Source organism: Bos mutus, chromosome 9, assembly GCF_027580195.1.
Source record: "Bos mutus isolate GX-2022 chromosome 9, NWIPB_WYAK_1.1, whole genome shotgun sequence".
NCBI classification, from domain to species: Eukaryota; Metazoa; Chordata; class Mammalia; order Artiodactyla; family Bovidae; genus Bos; species Bos mutus.
In genome coordinates, this window is record NC_091625.1 from 7,577,998 (window position 1) to 7,604,343 (window position 26,346).

At 39.1% G+C, this 26,346-nt stretch overlaps 1 protein-coding gene across 1 annotated transcript in view; it reads left to right on the top strand.

Annotated features, from left to right (window-relative positions):
* ADGRB3 (adhesion G protein-coupled receptor B3) overlaps nt 1-26,346 on the top strand; it is an 886,560-nt gene that overhangs the window by 146,149 nt on the left and 714,065 nt on the right. The window lies entirely within an intron of this gene.

The following is a 26,346-nucleotide window of genomic DNA, read 5'->3' on the forward strand; positions in this document are numbered from 1 at the left end:
GGTTTGCTGGGGAGAAACAGACAAAATGTGATAACAGAGAAAGGGAGGTGGGATTGCTAAAGGGAAATACGACAGGTGGACAGAGATCAGTGTTGGGGACTTTGTCCCCTAAATTCACTGGGGCAGGAGATTGGGGGAGAAGTTTTTACTTTGCTTTAACCTCCCCCTATCTTTTTACATCAACTAGGATTTATGGTGGGTTGGGGGCTCAGCTGGTAAAGAATCTGCCTGCAATGCAGGAGACCTGGGTTTGATCCTTGGGTTGGGAAGATCACCTGGAGAAGTATACCGGAGTATCCACTCCAGTATTCTGGCCTGGAGAGTTCCATGGACTGTATTGTCCATGGGGTCCCAAAGAGTTGGATGTGACTGAGCAACTTTCACTTTCAGAATATGTCTGTGTTTCAAATTGGTCTAAAAGGCCATCCTGCTGAAAAGTTCTGCTTTCTTATCTACCATTTTATTTCTCTGGAAAACTTTTTATTGGGTAAACTTGTGTTTTGAGTCTTAACTGTATTTCAGTATTTCCCAGCCTTATCAACATTACATTAGTCTTTATGCACCAATGATTTCCGTTTATTTTTATTAGTGTTATTTTTAGACGAATGTCACAGTTCCATAATTTAGGCACTTTTATTTGCATTGTGGGGGGCTGCCCAGGTGGCTCAGAAATTAAAGCATCTGCCCACAATGCGGGAGACCTGGGTTTGATCCTTGGGTCAGGAAGATCCCCTGGAGAAGGAAATGGCAACCCATTCTGGTATTCTTGCCTGGAGAATTCCAAAGAGAGAGGATACAGCCCACGGGGTCTCAAAGACTTGGACATGACTGAGCGACTGACACTAATGCTTTTGTATAATGTGTAGGGTTATATTTGGAAGTGACTGCAAGTGTTTTTTTCCATCTGTATGCAACTGACTCTGATTATTAATCTCCTCTCCTTACCCTTTCCCAGGTAACTTAAATCACAGATTTGAACAGATTTTTTTCACAGATTTGAACAATTTTTAGGTTATACTAAGTTTGGAGTTTTTTGCTCAGACACTCAGTCATGTCCAACTCTTTGCAACCCTGTGGACTGTAGCTCACCAGTCTCCTCTGTCATGGGATTTCTCAGGCAAGAATACTGGAGTGGGTTGCCATTTCCCAGGGACTGAATCTGCATTTCTTAGTCTCCTGTACTGAGCTTCCCTGATAGCTCAGACAGCAAAGTGTCTGCCTGCAATGCGGGAGACCTGGGTTTGATCCCCAGATCGGGAAGATCCTCTGGAGAAGGAAATGACAACCTACTCCAGTACTCTTGCCTGGAAAATTCCATGGATGGTGGAGCTGGGTAGGCTACAGTCCATCAGATTGCAAAGAGTTGGACAGGATTGAGAAACTTCACTGCCTATATTGGCAGCAAATAGTTTACTACTAGCACCACCTCAAACTACCACACAATTGCACTCATCTCACACGCTAGTAAAGTCGTGCTCAAAATTCTCCAAGCCAGGCTTCAGCAATATGTGAACCGTGAACTTCCTGATGTTCAAGCTGGTTTTAGAAAAGGCAGAGGAACCAGAGATCAAATTGCCAACATCCGCTGGATCATGGAAAAAGCAAGAGTTCCAGAAAAACATCTATTTCTGCTTTATTGACTATGCCAAAGCCTTTGACTGTGTGGATCACAATAAACTGTGGAAAGAGATGGGAATACCAGACCACCTGACCTGCCTCTTGAGAAACCTGTATGCAGGTCAGGAAGCAACAATTAGAACTGGACATGGAACAGACTGGTTCCAAATAGGAAAAGGAGTATGTCAAGGCTGTGTATGGTCAACCCTGCTTATTTAACTTATATGCAGAGTACATCATGAGAAACGCTGGGCTGGAGGAAGCACAAGCTGGAATCAAGATTGCCAGGAGAAATATCAATAACCTCAGATATGCAGATAACACCACCCTTATGGCAGAAAGTGAAGAGAAACTAAAGAGCCTCTTGATGAAAGTGAAAGAGGAGAGTTGAAAAGTTGGCTTAAAGCTCAGTATTCAGAAAACGAAGATCATGGCATCTGGTCCCATCACTTCATGGGAAATAGATGGGGAAACAGTGCAAACAGTGTCAGACTTCATTTTTTGGGGCTCCAAAATCACGGCAGATGGTGACTGAAGCCATGAAATTAAAAGACACTTACTCCTTGGAAGGAAAGTTATGACAAACCTAGATAATAGCATATTCAAAAGCAGAGACATTACTTTGCCAACAAAGGTCTGTCTAGTTATGGCTGTGGTTTTTCCTGTGGTCATGTATGGATGTGAGAGTTGGACTGTGAAGAAAGGTGAGCGCCAAAAAATTGATGCTTTTAAACTGTGGAGTAGGAGAAGACTCTTGAGAGTCCCTTGGACTGCAAGGAGATCCAACCAGTCCATCCTAAAGGAGATCAGTCATGGGTGTTCATTGGAAGGAATGATGCTGAAGCTGAAACTCCAATACTTTGGCCACCTCATGCAAAGAGTTGACTCATTGGAAAAGACTCTGATGCTGGGAGGGATTGGAGGCAGGAGAAGGGGATGACAGAGGATGAGATGGCTGGATGGCATCACTGACTTGATGGATGTGAGTCTGAGTGAACTCCAGGAGTTGGTAATGGACAGGGAGGCCTGGCATGCTGCAATTCATGGGGTTGCAAAGAGTCGGACACAACTGAGTAACTGAACTGAACTGAGCACCACCTAGGAAGCCCAAGTTTGGAGTATAAATCTGGGGAAAATATTTTATTTACCTTTGGGTGTAGGGTAGAAAGCTACCTTATTACAAATTTTTTACTTTTCAAAATAATCTGTACTAAATGAGGATTTTGTGATCTGTGTTTTACTTTCATTACTTTTTATATTTAAAAAATTAAAAATAAAAATTATATTCTTATTAACTTAAAGTTTGATTTGATCTTTGCTTATATGGTAAAATTGTACTTAACTAAATTGTTTACAATGCCACCAACTTCCACAATTTGACATATTATGTTATCGTGATCATGATATTTAGATACATACAGTGCTGTTTAAACGAGTTTTGCTCTTAAGTTATTTGGCTTTGCCGTTTACTCCCTTGTAGTTTTAATCTAAGAAAATTTAGATATGAATTTAAAATGATCACATTTAAAGCTTTATCTTAGTGCAGTTTGAGTATGCATGAGAGATTACAATTGGCATCGTTTGTCTCAGTAGATATTTAAGGCTTTAGAAGTCATTATTTCTGGCCTGCTAAGTGAGTTTATGAGATCTACTTCTCTAGAAATTACAGTGGACAAAGGACCATTTTGTATTGTTTCCTGGCTACTCATCTGATTACACTGTGCGTGCTAATACACTCTCTTCTTTTTGTTATCGATTGTCTTAACAGTAGGTCAAGTAATAAAAAAGATTAAATAAGCAGATATGTATATTTAAAATATAAATAAGAAAAAAAAATCAGTCTAAAAAATAATCTCAGTAACCAACTGAAAGTAGGAGAGTGAATGTGAAGTTGTTTTTTCCTAACTGGGTGTGTTTTTAAGGTAGTATGTCATGGACAAAAGCAAAGCTTCCTGGTGCTGATTGGAGGGGCTGGTGTATCCCTAAGGCAACATATCAAATTTGGTTGGAGGTCTTAGAAGAGTACCAAGTTGGAAATTTTGGTTAGACTCTCAGAGAGGCAAGTTTTAAAAGCACAAGGTCATTTAAAAATGAGATTTAGAAATTAAATCACTTTAAATAGAAGGACTTTGGTATCCAGAGAAGGTATATTATTTGAGGTAATGGATGAAAATATGAAGTGAATATAAATCCAGAGGAGGCGTGAATTCTATAAAAGAGCAAGTCCCTAGGGGGAAAGCTTAGTGTCACATTGAGGTTTGGGTCCGTGACTTAGGAAGCAAGCTTTACTTTTCTCTGAAAGTCAGAGGTTAAAACCAGGGATAAAACATTACAAACTGCTTTCAGGTACAATTCATATTTGATCTTCATGTTAATCATGACTAAGGCAGAACAAACACTATTATCCCCGTGTTGGATTAGGAAATGCAGACATTTTTCATCTTTTCTGCCAGCCCTCTGCATAGCAGAAAAGAATCTTAAGGACCAAGAAGTCGGGGGTCAAGGGGCAGGGAATCTAAATTAAAGGTGATGACGGAGACCAGCTCTAACTGAGAAGGTAGGAGAAAGGGCTTGCCCTGCTGCTCCTTCTCACAGCAGGCTCTGCACAGGGCTGTACCATCCCCAGAGCTGCATCCGTGCTTGTGGCCTCACCACCCATGCTCCGTGTTTTGTCTTCTCTCTTGGCACTTAACATAGTACTATTCAGATGGCTCACAAATTTTTATGAATATGCACTATTTTTACCAAGTCCAAGCTCCTACTGCTTGCCACACAACAGGCCAATAAATCGAGAGAGGAGTTATTGGGCCAAGAAATAGTGACTTTATTCAGACAGTCAGCAGACTGAGGAGACAGTGGACTAATGTCCCAAAGAACTGTCTTCCCTGGCTGTGGATGCTAGTTGTTGCTTTTGTTTTGTTTTGTTTCTAATAGAACAGAGAGATGGGAGGTGAAGAGGCAAAGCAAAAACAAGGTGGTAAGTGGTGGCAAATGTTTCCTGATTCCTGCTGACTCCAGAGGGGAAGTGTTAATTTCTTTTCTGCAGCCATTCACAGGTGGGCCTGGTCAGAATGTTTGCTGTGAGCTAAACAAAGATATTTAGGTTAATGCTCATTGCATAGGAGGCAGGGTTCCTGGAGGTAGCCCATTATGTATGCTTTAAGCTATAGACAACCTGCCTTTAGTGATTAACTTATAGTGAAAACAACAGAACACAAAGGTTAAAATAAAAGAAACAGACCCAACATGGAGTCAGATTTGTTTTTCCTTATTATGCAGTCTGCAAAGGGGACCTGAGGAGTAAGAAGTGTATGAAATAGAAAATATGGGTCCTGAGCTCCAATAGCTCATAAGGAAATCTAGAGGACACCCTCATCTAGGAGGGAGCTTCTGTGTGGAATGTTATGTGCTGGGAATAGGAGAAGGGCAGTTAGACAAACCAGCACTTGGGAAGTTTCATGACTGTAGACATGTAACACGTGTGGGTGTTCACTGTGGGTGCAGAGCATTGATCTGTTTTCTTGATGGAAGGGCTGGGAGCCTGGGTGAGAAATGAGGGCTGACCTCTCAGGCTGACATCACTAACGAGAACCTCCAGCCGCACAGATGAGGCTTTGAAGGTGTCACAGGACACGAGACAAGTCGGTGTGACAGCATCAAAGGTGCAGTCCTCAGAAGACAGGATGTGCGTGCACTCAGGAGTTCATGTGTGCCGTGTGACTGCACATGCTTGTGGAACAGACCTACACGCTCCTTTGCATCTGGTACAAGGTGCAGAGCTGGCTTGTGGGCACTAATGAGAATGGATCTGAGGGCTGAGGGTCCTTAAGTGGACAAGTGAGTGGACAGCAAGTTCAAGCACATTGTGAGGATGGAGGGGGAGATTTCCTCGAGTTGTTCGCTGATATGATTATGTGTAAAGATGTACAAAATCACTGCAGGTGGTGACTGCAGCCGTGAAATTAAAAGACGTTTACTCCTTGGAAGGAAAGTTATGACCAACCTAGATAGCATATTCAAAAGCAGAGACTTTACGTTGCCAGCAAAGGTCTGTCTAGTCATGGCTGTGGTTTTTCCAGTGGTCATGTATGGATGTGAGAGCTGGACTGTGAAGAAAGCTGAGCACTGAAGAATTGATGCTTTTGAACTGTGGTGTTGGAGAAGACTCTTGAGAGTCCCTTGGACTGCAAGGAGATCCAACCAGTCCATTCTGAAGGAGATCAGTCCTGGGTGTTCATTGGAAGGACTGATGCTGAAGTTGAAACTCTAATACTTTGGCCACCTCATGCAAAGAGTTGACTCATTGGAAAAGACTCTGATGCTGGGAGGGATTGGGGGCAGGAGGAGAAGGGGACGACAGAGGATGAGATGGCTGGATGGCATCACTGACTCGATAGACATGAGTCTGAGTGAACTCTGGGAGTTGGTGATGGACAGGGAGGCCTGGCATGCTGCAATTCACGGGGTTGCAAAGAGTCGAACACGACTGAGCGACTGAACTGAACTATGTACAAACACACTAACGGTTACAAAGGGGAAGTGAGGGGTAAGTTAGGAGTTTGGGATTAACATATACACACTGTTGTATATAAAATAGATAAATAATGAGGTCCTACTGATTAGAACAGGGAACCATATTCAGTATCTTGTAATAACCTATAATGGAAAAGAATCTGAAAAAGAATAGATACATAGATATATATATATAACTGAATACCCTGGGTCTGGAAGATCCCCTGGAGGAGGAAATGGCAACCCAGTCCAGTATTCTTGCCTGGAAAATCCCATGTGCAGAGGAGCCGGCCAGGCTACAGTCCATGGGGTCGCAAAGAGAGACTGAGAGACTGAGCACGCATGTGCATAACCAAATCATGTTGCTGTGCACTGAAACTAGCAGGAGACTGTAAATCAACTGTACTTCAATAAAATAAAATGAATTTAAAAATAATAAATAGATGCACATTATGGAAAAAAAAAAAACTGTGAAGGAAGGAGCAAGACAAATAAGACAGCGAATGTCCTGCCTTTGATGAGTTTCCCTGAAATGCGCCCTGGGGAGGGGGTTTGGCCAGTGTGTGGCAACTTGGGCCCCAGCAAACAGGAAGGATGTCTGTATTTTTTGACCTTGGAGAGAAGGGTGTGAGAAACCATAGGGTCACTGAAATGGGGGGATTCTAGGAATGAGCTCATGATAGATGTGATGGTCCATCTCGGTCTCTCTTGGAGAATTAAATGGTGGGGTCCCCTGCCCTTGCCTGCCCAGGATGCACAGACCTGAAAGGAGAAGGAAACGTCAGCAGGGAGCCCCGTGGGAGGTGGCCATTTGAAGATGAAAAAAGATGGCTGGTGTCTGAAGGGAACACAGAGCAGCCCAGATAAAGCTGAGCGCGCGGGAATTGAAGGAAGGAGGCAGAAACCACAAGAATAAGAGGAGATTCAAAATCTTTATGATAGAAGAGAGGAGAGCAGGGGCTGAGCGCTTTGCTTGTCTGGAAGTGGGAAGGTTGCAGCCACAGGGGAAGTGTTTTTTCTGAAGAATTAACTGAGGGCGTTTGCTTTGGAACATTGCCTCTTAAGATGTCCTGTTTTCTGATAAATGGTGTTTTGTTGTTTGTGTCAACCTTCTGCTGTAGACATCGTCCCTTTATTTAAATTTCCACTAAAATAAAATGCTTTTCGTATGTGAGCACATTCAAGGAAGGTAATTCTCAGGTAGGGTAAAAACCCCTCTACCTTTTCCCAGGCCCTGTTAGAAAGAGATTTTAGAAAACACTGATAGATGTGTCTTCCAAGTCTAGAGTTCTGGTTGATGGGCATGCTGGCTAACTCAGCTCTGGAAAATCTCTTCAGGTCAAATTAAGGGTAGGGGACAGAGTATTCCTGCTGAGGAGACAGCTGTATATAACTTTCATTTAAATGCCACCAATGAAAAAATTGCCCTGGTGTAATTTAAAGCATTTGGTTAAGGGGAGAGTTACTTTATAATTAAATAACGCTGCTTCCTTCCTATCTACCCCATGGGTATGAGAGTTAAGAACTAAAACAATTTAATAGGATAATATTTCAAGCGCATACAGAGCACTTGCAGTCCAGGGGGAACAGTGGCCACAGAGGCAGCACCAAAAGCTGGGCTTGTGGAAGCAGGCGAATGCTCAGGTATGGACACAAAATGGGAACTCAGTGCTCAGGCTCATTGTTTAGGAAATCTGTTTGCTGGAGTGATGGTGGGTTGCATATTTACAAAACAGAAATAGACTCAGAGACATGGAAAGCAAACTTATGGTTCCTAAAAGGAAAAGGTGGGAGGGATTAATTAGGGGTTTGGGATTAATGTATACACACTGCTATATATAAAATAGATAATCAACAAGGATCTGCTATATAGCATGGGAATGCCACTCAATATCTTGTAATAACCTATCACAGAAAATAATCTACAAAATAATATGTGTGTATATATATATATATTGTTCAGTCTATGGATTCATTATTTTATACATATATATATATATATATATATATATATGTATAAAATCTGGCTCAGATGGTAAAAAATATGCCTGCAGTGCAGAAGACCCAGATTCAATACTTGGGTTGGAAAGATCCCTTGGAGAAGGAAATGGCAACCCACTCCAGTATTCTTGCCTGGAGAACCCTATAGACAGAGGAACCTTGTGGGCTACAGTCTTTGAGGTTGCAAAGAGTTGGACACAACTGAGAGACTAAAACACACACACACACACATATATAAAGTGAAGTGAAAGTTGCTCAGTCGTGTCCGACTCTTTGTGACCCCATGGACTGTACAGTCCGTGGAATTCTCCAGGCCATAATACTGGAGTGGGTAGCCTTTCCCTTCTCCAGGGGATCTTCCCAACCCAGGGATCAAACCCAGGTCTCCTGCATTGCAGGCAGATTCATTACTAGCTGAGCCACAAGAGAAGCCTATATATACACACACACACACATATATATATATATACACACACACATATATATATATATTTATAAAACACATAAACTGAAATTTATTTTGCTATACACCTGAAACTAACACAACATTGTGAATCAACTATATTTCAATAAAAATAATTTAAAGTCTTTAAAAAAAAGGAAATCTGTTTGTTAGGATGTCATGAAGGTGCTTGCTTTCAGGCAGGCCATATTCAGTACCAGACAAACCTCTCCAGGTCTGCATGGGCTACCCACGCTGCCCAGAAACCAGATGGGAGCTCAGGACAGTCTTGTTTCTCACACGTTTGTATCTAATGCTGGAAGAAGTTGCTACAAGGAACACTGACTGTTTATTCCCAAACCCCAGTCTTCTAATAGTTGCACACACACTGCTTCTGCGCGGAGGACACTTTTACTTTCAGGAGTGATTATGATTGTTTGGGTACAGTGTTCCTTGCAGTGTGATAATGGACATTTAATCACAGAACATGTGCTTTCCGTTTTGAGCTCCATTTCTCACGCCTGGGGCTGCCATTCTGTCCCCAGGATGGCTGGGACACACCTCCTGGCTCTTCTCCCATCTTCACGCCTTCTGCACACTCCCGGATCCCTGCTACCCTGTGCTTTTAGAAACAACAAAGTGTTGAGAATGCCATCAGCGCCCCTCCAATTTGGTCATAGATCTGTGTGTAGTCATCCTTCCCTGCCTTTCTGTTCTGTATCAGAAGGAGCACAACCTCTTCCAGAGCAGAATCTCAACCAGGACCCTGACCTGCCCAGATGTGTGAGCATCACCCGATTCCCCCATCATTGTGTTTTGTTCACCCTCTTCATCTTTGTATGGACTCTCTGTTTGTCTGTACTTTAAAAAAAAAATCATTCTTGGGCACTCTGTATTTGCTAAGTGGAACCTCTGAAGTTAGTGTCTGAATCTTGATATTTCCTGATCTCCATCTATTGATCTGTCTGATTCTTAATCTAAGATTCTTTATCTACCTGACCACTGATTTGAAAATAAAATACCTAGAGTTTCTAAATCCTTGGGTTTCACCAGCTTATCTACCAGTGCTTTTATTCACATGCAGTTTCATTTCTCTAATTCTGTGCCCCTTCATTTCCCTATATGCTCCTCAAGTTTCAGCCTCGCTTTTTACAGCTCTTTTTCTGCGAACTCTAAAGATGCTTGAGAATTTCCTATTATAATAAGCAAAACCAAAGAAAGAAAGAAAGAAAGAACTTTCTTTTAGTCTTGCTTTCAAGTCCCTCAAAATAATACCACGTCTCCTTATCTCTTGGAACTACTTGGAATCTTACCACCATTTTAGTCACGTACAGTCTGGTTGCCATGGTTACCACTCATGGCTATGCTCTCTGGTATTACCACTGACCTCTAAAGTTACTGATTTTGTTATTTGTTTACAATATTTATGCTACTGGCTGCTTGATTTCACTTGCAGCTTTGATGAGAAACTCCTTATTATGTGTTCCTGGTAATGTGTCCCTCTCCTAGCACTAACAGAAAATATCCTGGTGAAAGATTACATATGTGGGCTGTGGAGCTTTGCATACTCACCTTTCCATTCTGGCCTCTGATTATACATGAATGTGACCCAAGGAGAGCTATTTAATTATTCTAAGGCTCATTCGTTCACGTAGCAGAGAAAAATTGTCCTTGCTAAATTGCTATCAAGATTAGAGGTAATGGATATTAACTCTTAGCAAGCTCTTGATACACATGAAGCACTCAGTAACTAGTCAGTCCAGGCATCGCCAGCAGCAGCAGCATCCCAGCATCCCTGTCAAACCACTATCATCACCACTGGCATTTTCAGCACCTTAGTTATTGGAGCACCAGTTTTCTCTCTTTCACTCGTTATCCCTTGTTTGCTGACAGGTGTCCACTTACAGGAACACAACTGTAACAAAATCAGTACTGAGAACTAATTTCATTGTATCACTTTTATTGTTAAAAAACTTTCAGTTGTAACTTATTTCCTCATACTGAATGAATGATTAAGTGTTCCTTCCCTTGTGTGTATTCAGAACTGTTTTGAGCTTTATGACATGTATGTTAGTTTGCTTGTGGGATTATGAGTCACTTATTTGTCTGTTTGAACACCCCTCTGCTGCACTGCTGTGTCGCTCCAGTTGTGGCCAACTCTGTGCAACCCCATAGACGGCAGCCTACCAGACTCCCCTGTCCCTGGGATTCTCCAGGCAAGAACACTGGAGTGGGTTGCCATTTCCTTCTCCAGTGCATGAAAGTGAAAAGTGAAAGTGAAGTCGTTCAGTCGTGTCCGACTCTTCGAGAGTCCATGGACTGCAGCCTACCAGGCTCCTCCGCCCATGGGATTTTCCAGGCAAGAGTACTGGAGTGGGTTGCCATTGCCTTCTCCGGAACACCCCTCTACTAATCCTAAAAGCTGCTTAGGGTAACTACATTGATTCATTCATTTTGAGTTTCAACCAGTTTTTTTATCTCAAATGAGTGATTTCTGAGACTTACAGTTTTATATATACATACCTGCAAACATGCATAATTTCAAAGTTATTTAAATATACTAGGTACCCAGAATATGAAATCCTATGCTGTGAGCTGTTATGGCTTACAAAGCCAGAAAGATTATTCAGTTGAGAGAGGCTTCCCATGATAAAGTGTCAGCCTACCTTGACGTTTTCCTTACCAGCTGAGAAAATAACTAAATTACACACAATCTGGGTAATTTAAATATGTGTTTTTTTGATGGCTTGTGCCCTATTATTATTTATAATTATATAGAGTACATATCTATTCAATAAAAGCATTTATTTTCCATATATCTGAGACAAAATGAAAATGTAATCAATATATTCCAAAATATTTAATTTTCTATTTATTTATGAGTAGAAAAGATTTATATTATTACTCTGAACTTTTTTAAGATATTCTATTCAGTTCTTAAAAGATAATTCACCTATCTTTGCCTAAAAAAACATGTGCTCCTCATTAACTAGCATTCTTGACAAATCCTTTTTCTCCATTGTCTGTATTAGTTGTAGTCTGGCCTCTTTTTATTTTTAGTGTAGTGTGTGAAACATTTGGCTACTGCTTTCCTTATTCCAGATTACTTTTACATTTCACTTTTGACGTGGCCTAATGTTATATAAATGGTCCTTATGAAGTCTTTAAATCAAATTGATTCTTTTGTGTACAAGATATTTCCAAAATGCATATCCAGTATTTCTTAAACTCAAATACAGTTCAAACATAGATTATTGTATTAACAAAAATTTTCTCCATATGTAAGAACTTTTCTTTCCAGAAAAGTCAAAGAAACTAGGTCAATTGAGAGGTAAAAGACAAGGGTTATAGTTGAAGAAAATGAATGTTAATAGCACAAATTATTTCATTATATTACCATACATTATAAAATTTAGCCTAAGAAAATCCCATGAATGCTTGTTCATTAACTAAAGTAATGTCTTAATTTTTTAAAAAATTATTCCTTTACTACACTATGTGTACCATTGGTTTCCTTCTAGTCAATGTCTTTTTAAGTTGGAAAATTCAATTTAATTATGTAATTAGCTAGTTAGTTCCATTTTTTTAAATTAAATCTTGATTAAAAGCATAGGGCATAAGCAGAAGCAAGCAATTCAGTATACCTGAATATCATAATTTTTGTTTTTCTCAGTGTTTCATAATGAAGTCATTCATTAGTTGTAAATGATCCTGGCTCCATATGCCATCAAAGTTGAAGGGAAAAAATTAGGTATTTTAGTTATTTCTGAGAATGACTCTCTTTCTGACTCTCTCTCTCACTCACTCACACACACACACTTCAAGGACATTTTTCCCCTTGGGATGGTTGTCATATGCTTCAGTAATGGAGATTAAATTCCTAGTAGTTAGTTGGATAGATCTTTTCCTAACAGAGAAACTAAAATTCATTAAAAACTAATTAGGAATGTATAGGAGGTTAATTTTACATGTTCAGCCTTATTAGAATGAGATAAGTAATTCATAAAATATCAAAGGATTGCTTTCAAGAGAACTAAATAAAATGACACTACCAAGTATTGTTTCCTAAAAAAAAACACAAAACAATAGAAACTATAAAAGCAAGTCAAGGCAAACCTTCAGTCCAACTCATCTTACTTTTTGTCAGAAGGAAAACCACAAACATAACATACCCACAGCTCTATTAAATAGTGGCTTCTGGCAAAGAGTCTGTGAAGTAGCAGCTGCAGTGCAGGTGGGCTTGACTCTTTTATTGATTGCATTCCAGCGAGAGAAGACGGTGCCATTTGCTGTGATATTCCCCTCGTAAGACCTAACTGGGTATGAAATCTAACAGGATTTGGTGTCCGATTGGAGCCTGTGCGCTGACGCCGTAAGAGCAGCATATTCAGTTCCCTGAATACATTTGCCAGTTGCAGTTAGATGTATAATATAGAGGGGAAGCAAGGGAAACTATTCAAATGCTCTCATTTTTCTTTTTGCCAAACATAATTTTTAAAGTATATCAGCTTTTTTTTTTTCACCTTGACTTCTAGCTAAATAGCTTGGGCTATTTCCATGTTGGGAAAAAAGAAGTCAGTTCACCAGGTTTCCTTTCCAGCAACCTCCCCCAGCGTTCTGGCTCCTGCCCGGTGGTCCTGAGGTTACTGCTCAGGGCAGCAAGTTCTGGGGAGGTTCCTGCAGCCAGCTCAGCTCCATGCCCTTCAGGGCAGGGCTCCCCTCCTCCCAGTTGGATTTGTGACTTTACACAGACACCGTAAACTTCCCTATTCGGTTCCATCTTTTGACTCAACCAGGACTTAGTTGGCACCTCCTGGGGGCAGGCTCTGTCTGCCCACAGTCTCTGGTGCTGGCTCCCTTGGGCCGGAATTGGACTCTGCATCCACTGATGTATCTTCTCCACATCTCCTGTGGTCTGGGCAGTCCTTCAGTATCCCTGGCAGCCCCTCTGAGTACCTGCATGGGCGTTGCTTGGTTTTCTTTTCTTTTTTTTTAATTTTAGTTTTTATTTTATATTGAAGTATGGACAGAAGAGTACCTGGCAGGCTAGAGTCCAGGGGGTCGTCAAAGAGTTGGACACAACTTAGCGACTAAGTAACAACTGAGAAAGTGAAAGTCACTTAGTTGTGTCTGACTCTTAGTGACCCCCATGGACTGTAGCCCGCCAGGCTCCTCTGTCCATGGGATTCTCCAGGCCAGAATACTGGAGTGGGTAGCAAGTTCCCTTCTCCAGGGGATCTTCCCAACCCAGGATTGACCCCAGGTCTCCCACACTATCAGTGGTTTCCTTACCAGCTGAGCCACCAGGGAAGCCCAAGAATACTGGAGTGGGCAGCCTATCCCTTCTCCAGCAGATCTTCCCGACCCAGGAATCGAACCCGGGTCTCCTGCATTGCAGGCGGTTTCTTTACCAACTGAACTACCAGAGAAGCATAACAACAACAACAGCATAATGGGTTTACAATGTTGCCATTAGCTTCAGGGTACAGCAAAGTGATTCAGTTATGCATATAAATATATCCATTCTTTTTCAGATTCTTTTCCCATATAGATTATTAGAGAATATTGAGTAGGTTTTTTTCAAGGCGTCCACAGCGTTACTATGCTTCTGTGATCACATTGTGTATGGTTCAGCCATACATTTTCTGTTTTAATTTTTGTATTAATTAATTTTAATTGGAGGCTAATTACACTATTATACTGGTTTTTACCATACAGGGCACTCAAAGCTGGTGCACTGGGACAACCCTGAGGGATGGGATGGGGCGGGAGGTGGGAGAGTTCAGGATGGGGGACACATGTACACCCATGGCTGATTCATGTCAATGTATGGTCTGTTTTATTGTATAGACTGCAGTTGGTGTTAAGTAGCCTGTTTATTTTCTCCTTAATCTTCTTATAGGTTCTGTTTTCTGGTGCGTGATCCAACTTGTCTTTCCTCAGATTAAGTCTTAAGTTTTTTAAATATGAAACTGCTAATCTATTTTACTGTCAGATTTTTCTCCTTATCATCATACTTGCCTGTCTTCCAAAATAGTAATGGAAAGATGGGAAATGTTTTTATGAGACCAGCTAGATAATATGTACGGAGAAGGCAATGGCACCCCACTCCAGTACTTTTGCCTAGAAAATCCCATGGATGGAGGAGCCTGGTGGGCTGCAGTCCATGGAGTCGCTAGAGTCAGACACGACTGAGGGACTTCACTTTCACTTTTCACTTTCCTGCATTGGAGAAGGAAATGGCAACCCACTCCAGTGTTCTTGCCTGGAGAATCCCAGGGATGAGGAAGCCTGGTGGGCTGCCATCTATGGGGTCGCACAGAGTCGGACACGACTGAAGCGACTTAGCAGCAGCAGCAGCAGATAATATGTAAGTCAAGTTTGTGGTTACCTGAGAAGTACTGTATATGAACATTTTATTGCCTAATACTTTTGTATAAAAATGACCTATTTATTTCTTTGTTTTTCTGAAGTAGAGGTGATTTGCAGTTTTGTATAATTTCTACTATGCAGCAGAGTATTTGATTCAGGTATACGTACATATACACTCCTTTTCCCGTTCTTTTTCATTTTGGTTTTTCACGGGATGTTGCAGATAGTTCCCTGTGCTATAGAGTAAGGCCTTGTTGTTTATCCATTCTGTATATACTAGTGTGCATCCACTAATCACAGACTCCCAATCCAGCTCACCCACTCCTCTCCCTGTGGCAACCACACGTCTGTTTTCTGTGCCTGTGAGCCTGTTTCCATTTCAAAGATGAGTTCATTTGTGTCATATTTTAGATTCCACATGTGAGTGATGTGCAATATATCAAGTGGTATTTAAAGGACAGATTTTTATTCTCATCATTCATCCAGTGATTTAAGCCATAGCACCACATTTAAAATCCACTTTAAGCTAAACTATGCAAATCTATTTAAATATCATAGAGAGATTTACCACGTCCCTTGCTGGTTAAACTGAGTGTTGTACGACTATCACTGCTCTCCAAACTACCCCATGTTTTTGTGTGTGTGCTTAGTCGCTCCGTTGTGTCTGACTCTTTGTGACTCCATAGGCTGCATCCCACCAGGATTCTCTATCTACGGACTTTTCCAGGCAAGGATTCTGGAGGGGGTTGCCATTTCCTTCTCCAGGGGATCTTCCTGACCCAGGAAATCTGTGTGTCCCGAGTCTCCTGCACTGATGGTTGTATTTTTACCACTGCGCCTTCTGGGAAGCCGAACCCTACATATTATTGCAGCATTTTTATCTTTTCCCTCTTTCCCATTCTCCTCTCCTTTTTCTTTTTAATAACCTTCTCTCTACTTTTTTGCCATTCTTCCTTTTCTCTGTTTTTTTTTTAGATTTATTTTTTAAGAACTTGTAAAAGTAACCTTGAAGTTTATATGGAAGAACAAACAAGTGAGAAATACATCTATGTTTTGTTTTAAAAAAAAAGTAATAATAAGCAACTTGATCTCAGTGCTAAAACCTACTATGGCACAATAATTAAATTGGTATTATACAGATGAAGCCTAAGCTTCCGTCAAAATAAATCCACCGCATCATAAGCCCAAGTATGAGTACACATATAACAATAGACGTGGCCCCAAAATTGATGAATCAATGAATTGTTTAATAAGTAGGACTGGTAAATAACTATTTGAAAAGTAAACAGAAGTAAAAAAAAAAAGGTAAGAATGTATTTTAACCTTTAACCTAAACAAGAAAGCAATTAAATAAATTATAAACATATTTGCATATATTTTAAATGCAATATCATATGATCACTGATACTTGGAATGATCAAATAATTTGACTTACAGATATAAATAATAAAATAAGAATTATATTAACAATAATGATAGCACCTGTCCTTTTCTGAAACCTTATCAGAGTGTCAGAAACTCTAATAAGTGGTTTACTTGTAATATCACATTTAATCCTCTGTGACTCTCACATTACAGTCTCTGTGTTTTCCAGGAGAGGGACACAGATCTTAGATTTCAGGTAACTCACTAAATTCTGTCATAATTTAAACTTTAGCCTAACTTTTTATGTTTCTATAAAACACTCCTGTATATAGCTATTTAGGTTGTTTTACTTTATTAATATTATGACACTCAGATGAACTTTTTGATACACACACACAAACACATGTTTAAGAGAGAAATCTGCATTTAACTGTTGTATTTTAATGATTCATAGAAATGAACTACTTATTTTATTCTTTTGTGTCATATTGGTAGACTTTTATATTGCTTTTTTATGTTCCTTATTACAAAGAAACATTTTCATGTACCCACCTGTTAAGGATTTCTTCCTGCTGCAAGAATTACTGGATGTTGGGGATGCACATTTTAAATATTAATGAGATTTTATTAGCAGTGATAGCAAGTATTTATGTCATATTTTTGGTTTTAATAGAAGTGCACCTGAGGATTGATTACTAAGGATCATTTCATGTTATTTACTTGTTTTGGAAAAAAAAAGTTATTTTTCCTTAGTTGTCTCTCTTCCTTTTTTAAAATAGTATTTTTAGATATGAGCAGAAATTGGGCTTTATAAAATTTATGTGTACAATTGTTCTCCCATACAATTCTTATAATCAATATTTAATGTTCTTGCAAAGGCTTGCCTGCAAAATATCTTTCAGTTTTATTGAATAAAGTTCTAGAGCAAGTAAAAGTTAAAACATGTCAGCGTTTTAGAGAAAATCAAGATTCAGTTAGAAAAAAAGAAATACAAAATATGATAACTGAGCTGTAACATTGTAGGATGCCAAACAGATTAAGACCATTATTCAAAATGAAAAAAGAGTAAAGAAATATATATGACTCCTGACAAACAAGAATCAGAAAGGAAGATGATTTTACTAAGAGCAGGCAAAGCAGCAGCACTGGAAAAGGTTGAAGTAATCTTGCATGCTTCCTCAAGGAAGATGTAAGAAGCAAGGTGCTAGAGATGGAATCCCCTTAAAAACTTCCTTTAAAATTATGTTCCGAGACTTCCCTGGTTGTCCAGTGGTTAAGACTCTGTGCTTTCAATTCAGAAAGCATGGGTTATATCCCTGGTTGTGGAAGTAAGATGCCATATGCTGCACAGCATGGCCAAAACAATAAATAAAATTCTATTCCATTCTTTGCTTTAATAATGTTTTCCTGTATCAGAAAAAAAAAAAAAAAAGTTCTCTAAATAAATCCTGATGGGATTTTGATTAGAATAGAGTTCACTGATTAATTCATTTTTAAATATGTCAACATATTGCAATGCCTAATTTAATCATGTCTCCCTTTATTTTCTTAAATTTCCTTTCCAAAATGTATCACAGTTTGGTAAATTTCATCCCATTTTATTTTACAAAATTTTACTCCTCAACATTTCTCTACTAAAATTTCTATTTGATGAATGCTGGTTTAATGCAACACTACTAAATTTCACATGCTGACCTGATATCCAGCAACTTTTGAACTTTCTTATTCATTCTAAGAGTTTTTAGATTCTCTGGGCTCATATAATGATCATCAGTTTAGTTCAGTTCAGTTGCTCAGCCGTGTCTGACTCTTGGTGACCCCATGAATCGCAGCACGCCAGGCCTCCCTGTCCATCACCAACTCCCGGAATTCACTCAAACTCACATCCATCAAGTCAGTGATGCCATCCAGCCATCTCATCCTCTGTCGTCCCCTTGTCTTCTTGCCCCCAATCCCTCCCAGCATCAGAATCTTTTCCAATGAGTCAACTCTTCCCATGAGGTGGCCAAAGTATTGGAGTTTCAGCTTTAGCATCATTCCTTCCAAAGAACACCCAGGGCTGATCTCCTTTAGGATGGACTGGTTGGATCTCCTCGGAGTCCAAGGGACTCTCAAGAGTCTTCTCCAACACTACAGTTCAAAAGCATCAATTCTTAGGCGCTCAGCTTTCTTCACAGTCCAACTCTCACATCCTTACATGACCACTGGAAAAACCATAGCCTTGACTAGACGGACCTTTGTAGGCAAAGTAATGTCTCTGCTTTTGAATATGCTATCTAGGTTGGTCATAAATTTTCTTCCAAGGAGTAAGCGTCTTTTAAATTTCATGGTTGTAATCACCATCTGCAGTGATTTTGGAGCCCAAAAAATAAAGTCTGACACTATTTCCACTGTTTCCCATCTATTTGCCATGAAGTGATGGGACCAGATGCCATGATCTTCATTTTCTGAATGTTGAGCTTTAAGCCAACTTTTTAACTCTCCTCTTTCACTTTCATCAAGAGGCTTTTGAGTTCCTCTTCACTTTCTGCCATAAGGGTGGTATCATCTGCATATCTGAGGTTATTGATATTTTTCCCGGCAATCTTGATTCCAGCTAGTGCTTCTTTCAGCCCAGCGTTTCTCATGATGTACTCTGCACAGAAGTTAAATAAGCAGGGTGACAATATACAGCCTTGACATACTCCTTTTCCTATTTGGAACCAGTCTGTTGTTCCATGTCCAGTTCTAACTGTTGCTTCCTGACCTGCATACAGGTTTCTCAAGAGGCAGGTCAGGTGATCTGGTATTCCCATCTCTTTCAGAATTTTCTACAGTTTATTGTGATCCACACAGTCAAAGGCTTAATATATGTTTTCTGTAGAACATGTCAGTTTTGACTCTGCTCTGTGATTCTCATACCTTTTCTTTACTTTCGCCATAGTTTTGTCTTTCTGAGAGGGAGCTCTAGGACAGTGTTGAACAGTAGAAGTGATACCAGGCACTCATGCATTTATTCTTACTGAATACTAGTAAAGTTATACCAGTCAGAGATGATCTTTACTTTAGATTTGTCTTCTTGAGGAAGAGGGAGAACTATCTTTCATAGACTAAGGAAGTAACTTTCTACTCCTAGTTTTTTTTATGGTGCTTTTAGTCATGAATAGGCATTGCTGCTGCTGCTGCTGCTGCTAAGTCACTTCAGTCGTGTCTGACTCTTTGAGACCCCATAGACGGCAGCCCATCAGGCTCTGCTGTCCCTGAGATTCTCCAGGTAAGAACACTGGCGTGGGTTACCATTTCCTTCTCCAGTGCATTAAAGTGAAAAGTGAAAGTGAAGTCACTCAGTCGTGTCCAACTGTTCGCGACCCCATGGACTGCAGCCTACCAGGCTTCTCCGTCCATGGGATTTTCCAGGCAAGAGTACTGGAGTGGGGTGCCATTGCCTTCTCCAATGAATAGGCATTAAGGTTTATCAATTATATTTTCTTCATCTGTTTACTTTGATCATATCATTTATGTGATGAAATAACATTGGTAGATTTTCTAAATTTGGAGCATTATTGAAAAAAACTTTCTTGTCTATGATATATAAATATTTTAAATATATGACTGCAGTCGAAGGTTGGGTCAATCATGCTGCACAGTTGACGGTGTGTTATCAGTATCAACCCCTGCAAGGTTCTTGACCTTTTTAATTCATCTTTATTTATAAGTTTGACAAGCTTATAATTTTCTTTACATGAGATGCCTTATATCATCCTAAGATCAAGTTATAGTAGTTTCATACATTTTGATAATATTGGATTTTTTCTATATTATGGAACAATGTGTATAAGGATTATCTGTTGAAATTACAGAAAAATAATTTTTGCAAAATGATTCTGGATGAGACACCTATTTTTATTCTTTGGTCAATTTTGGTAATTCGTGTATTTCTAAATATTAAGAAATTTCTAGAAACATATTGTTTCACTCATGTTTTCAAACATAGTGAATATTTTAATGATAACTTACATATTTTAAAATAAAAAGTTTATATAGGACGTATCTATTTTACACTTTTATATTATATGAGCTATTATGTTATTTTTGTTCAATTTTGTTAGATATATTTTGGGTTCTACTTCAAAATACAGGAAATTATTTTTATTGACCATATCAATTGTGTATGTTTTTGTTTTGTTTTCAGGTTCTATTTCATTTAATTACTTTTTCCTCAGTCGTTTCTCTTCCTTACATGTCTTGTATTCTTTTATATCTTATTCTATTGAATGCTCAGATTATTTATTTTCAGTTTTTTATGTTTTCTATTAAATGAGTTTTTGGCTAAACCTTTTCCTGGGGTTACTGTACTAGCTGCTTCCTATGTAGTATGAACTTTTCACAGGAGTATACACATATTGAGCACTGTTTTACAGAGTCTGCACCAGTTCATACACAATAGCTCTACATATAGAAATGCATGGATTTTTGGTACTGCATTACTTCTAGACCTGGAATTATGGATTGGATAGACAATTTGCCACCTAATGAACAAAAATAACATTATTTTCCTTTGATGCAATTTCTAAGCCTTAGAAAAAGCTATTTTGAACATAATTGTATACTTACTTGATTTATGTTTTCTTGATTGTTTTAACGAACCATTTCCCTTAAAGACTACTGTTAACAAGTCCATGAAAGGATCCCAATCAGTAGTCATTTAAAAAATATTTTTATTATTTCTTGTCCAACTTCTCTTTAGATATTTCACTACTAGCTACAACCACTGATCCTACTTGAACAATCTCCAAAAGAGGTATATCAATAGAAAGTTGTCTATAGAAAAAAGTTATAGTTTATTCATGATGCAAATATGCAGTACTGTGAGTCATAAATACATAAATCAGCCACTGATGGAGAGATCAACTTGATGAAATCTGATTAAGGAACAATAATTCATTCATAATGCACTGGTTTATAATCCATGGTTCCCAACATAAATAGCTTCTCTAGGTTTCTCATGGACACTCTGACTACACATGGTCGTATTTTCCAATGCTGGATGAATTACATTCTCTCTAATAGTCTATATTTTCTGAAACTCTAGGCTTTCTTTAAAATAAGTGCTTTATTAAAGGTTATTTATTTTTAGCTCCTTAATTGTATGTTTCTAGAAGCATAAATTATTTTACATCACTGATGTCAAAATAATCAATATGTTGGCCCATCTTTTAAGTTTTATGAATTAGAATAAATAACATTACAATACTGATTTAGCTACACTTTGGGAAGTTGCAGCTTAAAAGATTTTCAGGGGAAAAGTTGTGCATAATCTTTCCCTTTAAAATAATAGTGTAATAAAACTTTTTGTTGAAAAAATCTGCGGTTCTTTAAATTAAAAATTATTAAACTTAAAAATGTATACTATGCACCTGTATGATAAAAATCATGACTGTTACATTTTGTTTGTTAAGGTTATTTTCTAGGTTTTGACAATAAAGAAAAGGAACTGAAATTGTAAAGTGTTAGTAGATACAGCAGTTCCACTGTGAAGCTTAGGTTACGTTTTGAGGGAGGGGTGTTCCTATACCCTTCTGAGGTCTTTTGGCTAATCTAATAATCAGATTGACATAGATGGATTAAAGGGAGAAAAACGAATTTAATTTGTATAAATGTGGAGGCCCTATAGGTAAGGGAGCTAAGAAGTGAATGCATCAGGTTGTTAATGTACCTTTTTCGACGAAGAATCAAGTAGTTGTGAATATTTGATGAAACTAAGAGGTCTTCCTTGGGGTAGCAGATAAATGAAGAGGTAACACAGTTTGTTCAGACAGCTTTCGGGACCTTGAATCCCCTCTCTCTGTCAATAAGGATGCCCTCCATCCACGGCCAAAGGTAGGGCACCTTCCCATGGGAGCTTTGTTTCCTGCTCTCATGGGGACAAAGGAGGGCCAGAGTGTTCTTTTTGTTCCAGCTGGCTCTCCTTTAATCTTGATTCAAAATAATCAATATGCCACTTTGGCACATTTGGGGGCAGCCTGTCCTGATCTGCAGCACATGTAACCTTGGACAAGAGAATCTGTATTAAAATATCATGCTTGGTGTATTTCAGAATCTCTGCCTCACACTAAAACTCCTTTTTCTAGAGATAAAGCTGAATTTATCCTATAATACAGACAAAGCCTGTTTTATTGTCTTTTAAAATAGTGTGTTTTTTACATGTTGAAGAAACCTTCACAACCCCGCATTTAGCAAGTCTGTCAGCGCCGGTTTTCCGATAGCATCATCTCACTTTGCATCTTTGTTGCATATTGGTAATTCTCATATTTCCAACATTTTTATTATTGGTTATGGCGATCTGTGATCAGTGATTCTTGTTGTTACTATGGTAATTGTTTTAGGGCATAACAATCTGTACCCATGTAAGATGGTGAATTTAAATGATAAACATCATGCCTGTTGTGACTGCTCCACTGACTATTTCCTGTCTCTCTCCCTGTCCTTGGGATACAACAATATTGTATTAGGACAATTAATCACCCTACAAGTGTTTAGTTGAAAGCAAGAGTCGCATGTCTGTCACTTTAAATCAAAAGCTAGAAATGATTCAGCTTAGTGAGGAAGACATGTTGTAAGCCAAGACTGGCCAAGAGCTAGGCAGGCCTCTTGTGCCAAACAGTTAGCCAAGTTTTGAATGTAAAGAAAAAGTCCTAAAGGAAATTAAAAGTGTAACCCTTATGGACACACAAAAGATAAGAAAGCAAATTACCTTATTGCCAATATGGAGAAAGGTTTAGTGGTCTGGTTAGAAGATCAAATCAGCTACAACATTCCCTTAAGCCTAATCCAGAGCAAACTCTTTTTAATTCTATGAAGTCTAAGAGAGCTGAGGAAGTTGCAAAAGTCTGAAGGTAACAGAGGTCAGTTCCTATGGCTGAAGGAAGGAAGCCATCTCCATAACACAGAAGTGTAAGGTGAAACAGCAAGTCACCCAGGAGATCTAGCTAAGATCATAAATGGAGGTGGTGACCCCAAACAACAGATTTTCCATTTAGATGAAACAGTCTGATATTGGAAGGTGACGCCATCTAAAACTTTCATAGCGGGAGAAGAGAAGACACTGCCTAGCTTCAGAGCTTCAAAAAATAGGCTGACTCTCTTGTCAGGAGCTAATGCAGCTGGTATTTTAAGTTGAAGCCAGTGTTCACTCACCAATTCTGAAAATTCTGGGGCCCTTGAGAACTATGCTGAGTCTTCTGCCTGAACTCTGTTAATGTAACAAGTCTTCATGACAACACATCTGTTTACAACGTAGATTACTGAATATTTTAAGGCCACTGCTGAGACCTACTGCCCAGGAAAAAGATTCCTTTCAAAATGTTGCTGCTCATTGACAATGTACCTGGTCCCCAAGAGCTCCAATGGAGATGGGCGAGAGGAATGTTTTCATGCTTGGAAACACAACATCTATTCTATAGCCCATGGATCAAGGAGTCATTTTGACTTTCAGATTATATTAAATAATGCATGTTTAAGGCTATAGCTACCTTAGACAGTGATTCCTCTAATATATTTGGGTAAAATCAATTGAAAACATTCTGGAAAGGATTCACCATTCTAGGTGCCATTAAAAAACATTTGTGATTCACAGGAAGAGGTCCAAATATCAACATTAACAGGGACTTCAGATTGATTTCAATCCTCATGGATGACTCCCCTCATGGATGAGGGGTCCAAAGCTTCGTGGAGGAAGTCACTGAAGGTGTCATGGAAATGGAAAAAAAACTAGAGTTAGAAGTGGAGCCTGAGGTGTTGACTAAATTGCTGCAATTTCATGGTAAAACTTTAACATTTGAGCAGTTGCTTCTTATGGATGAGCACAGAAAATGATTCCTAGTGAAGATGCTGTAAAGATGAAGTCTCAGATGAATTACATTTTTAGCAATAAAATACTTTAAATTTTAGCACAAAATATTGCATCAATTTAGACATTGATAGAAAGCATTGCCAGGGTTTGAAACCAAAAATTTGACTTGCAGTATCCACGGTATTGCAGTAACTTCTCCTGTATGTAAAATGCTATCAAACAGCCCACAGGCTCCTCTGTCTGCAGCAAGAATAATCATTCCAATGCATGAAAGGAAAAGATGTCTCTCAGTCATGTAAACCCCTGGACTCATCAGCCTCCTGTCTGGGTTTAAGGAATTGTTGCAGCCATCCCACCATTCAGCAGCCAGCCACCCTGATTGGTCAGCAGTTGTCATCAAGTCCCCTCAGGTGCAAGACCATCTGGGGCACCAGGCAACTGGATGAGTTCCCACTCTTGCCCACGGCTCCGATGGTGAGCAGCTCTCTCAGCCCTGAGGTTGTTATATTTTGCCATTAGCGGTGGTAAATCACATCCAACTGTGGCTCCACCTCTTCCAGGTTATCGGCATCAACAGGATGTTGCCTTGTGCTAGAGTTGATAGACTCCAGACAGATACGCGCAGTGTCTTTGGAAAGCCCCTGGGCACAGTGGCCAGGGTCCACATTGGCCAAATGATAATGCCCGCCTGCACCAGGCTGCAGAACAAAGATCATGTGATCCAAGCCGTCCGCCGGGCCGAGTTCAAGTTCCCGGGGCGCCAGAAGATCCACATCTTCTGAGGATTTACTCAGTTTAATACAGATTAGTTTGAAAACATGGTGACAGAAAAGCTGCTCCTCCTGGTTGGCTGTGGGGTCAGATACATCCCTAATCATGGTCCCCTGGACAGATGCCGGCCCTGCATGCAGGAGAGCATCAGCACTGTCCCCTCCGTAATCATGCTCACCAATAATGAAAGTGTCCAAATTTTTCTCTCAGTCATTTCAAAACATTGTTCAGAACTGCACAACTGTCCCCTCCTTTTCCCTTCTTCATGTTGCACCTGAAATAGCATTTCAAACATTGTTATCAGAACTTCATTTCTAAAACTGCAAGAAAAAAATACTGTTACATTTGCATAAAATTTAGAACTTAATTTTGGGTTCAAGAACAATAAACTGAGATTATACTAGATCAAAATTCATATCAATATATTTCAAATGTATTGTGAACCTCCATGTTAGAGTACTTAATGTAGATTGAAATGTCTTTTATAAGTTTAATTATGCCATATATCAAGTGAATTTGTTTTGCAGCCACCCCACCCTTCAGCAGCCAACCACCCTGATTGGTCAGCAGTCATCAACCTCAGGGCAAGATCCTGCTCCAGCAATAAGATTGCAACTTGGTGAAGGCTCAGATGATGGTTAGCATTTTTTAGCAATAAAATACTTTAACATTCGTATGCACATCGTCTTTCTAATAGACTACAGCATAATGTAGGGTTAGGGTTAGGGTTATATATATGTATATATATAAGGTGTGCTATATAGAAGAATGAGTAAAAATTTACCAAATAGACAAGAAAAGACAGATATTGCAAAAAGGCTGTCTTTATTATGATATTTGCTTTATTGTGGTGGTCAAGAACTGAGCCTGCACTAAATCTCTAAGGTATGCCTGTATTTCAGTTTATTTCTTAGCGACTGTGTGTAAATCTCCTTTAGGTTAGAGAAGATGAAGAAGAAAATGTGTATTCATTGTCAAAACTTAAAAAGCATTTATTCAAATAAAATATCTACAAGCACAAATGTCAATTTTTTGTTCCTATTCTGAATGCAACCCTTTGTTTATAAAACAAATTCACTTGATATGTGGCATAATTAAACTTATAAAAGACATTTCAGTCTACATTAAGTACTCTAACATGGAGGTTCATAATATATTTGAAATATATTGATATGAATTTTGATCTAGTATAATCTCAGTTTATTGTTCTTGAAAGTATTAAATATTCAAAATTAAGTTCTAAATTTTATGAAAACAAATAACACATAACAGTATTTTTTTCTTGCTGTGTTTAGGAAATGAAGTTCTGATAACAATGTTTGAAATAGATTTTATTAAAGAAATAGAAAAGTATAGCTATCCATCAGGTAAGAAGTAATTTCTGAACTCTATGTATTCTAAGTCTGGTTGCGGGAAGCCGAGAATTCACCCTTGA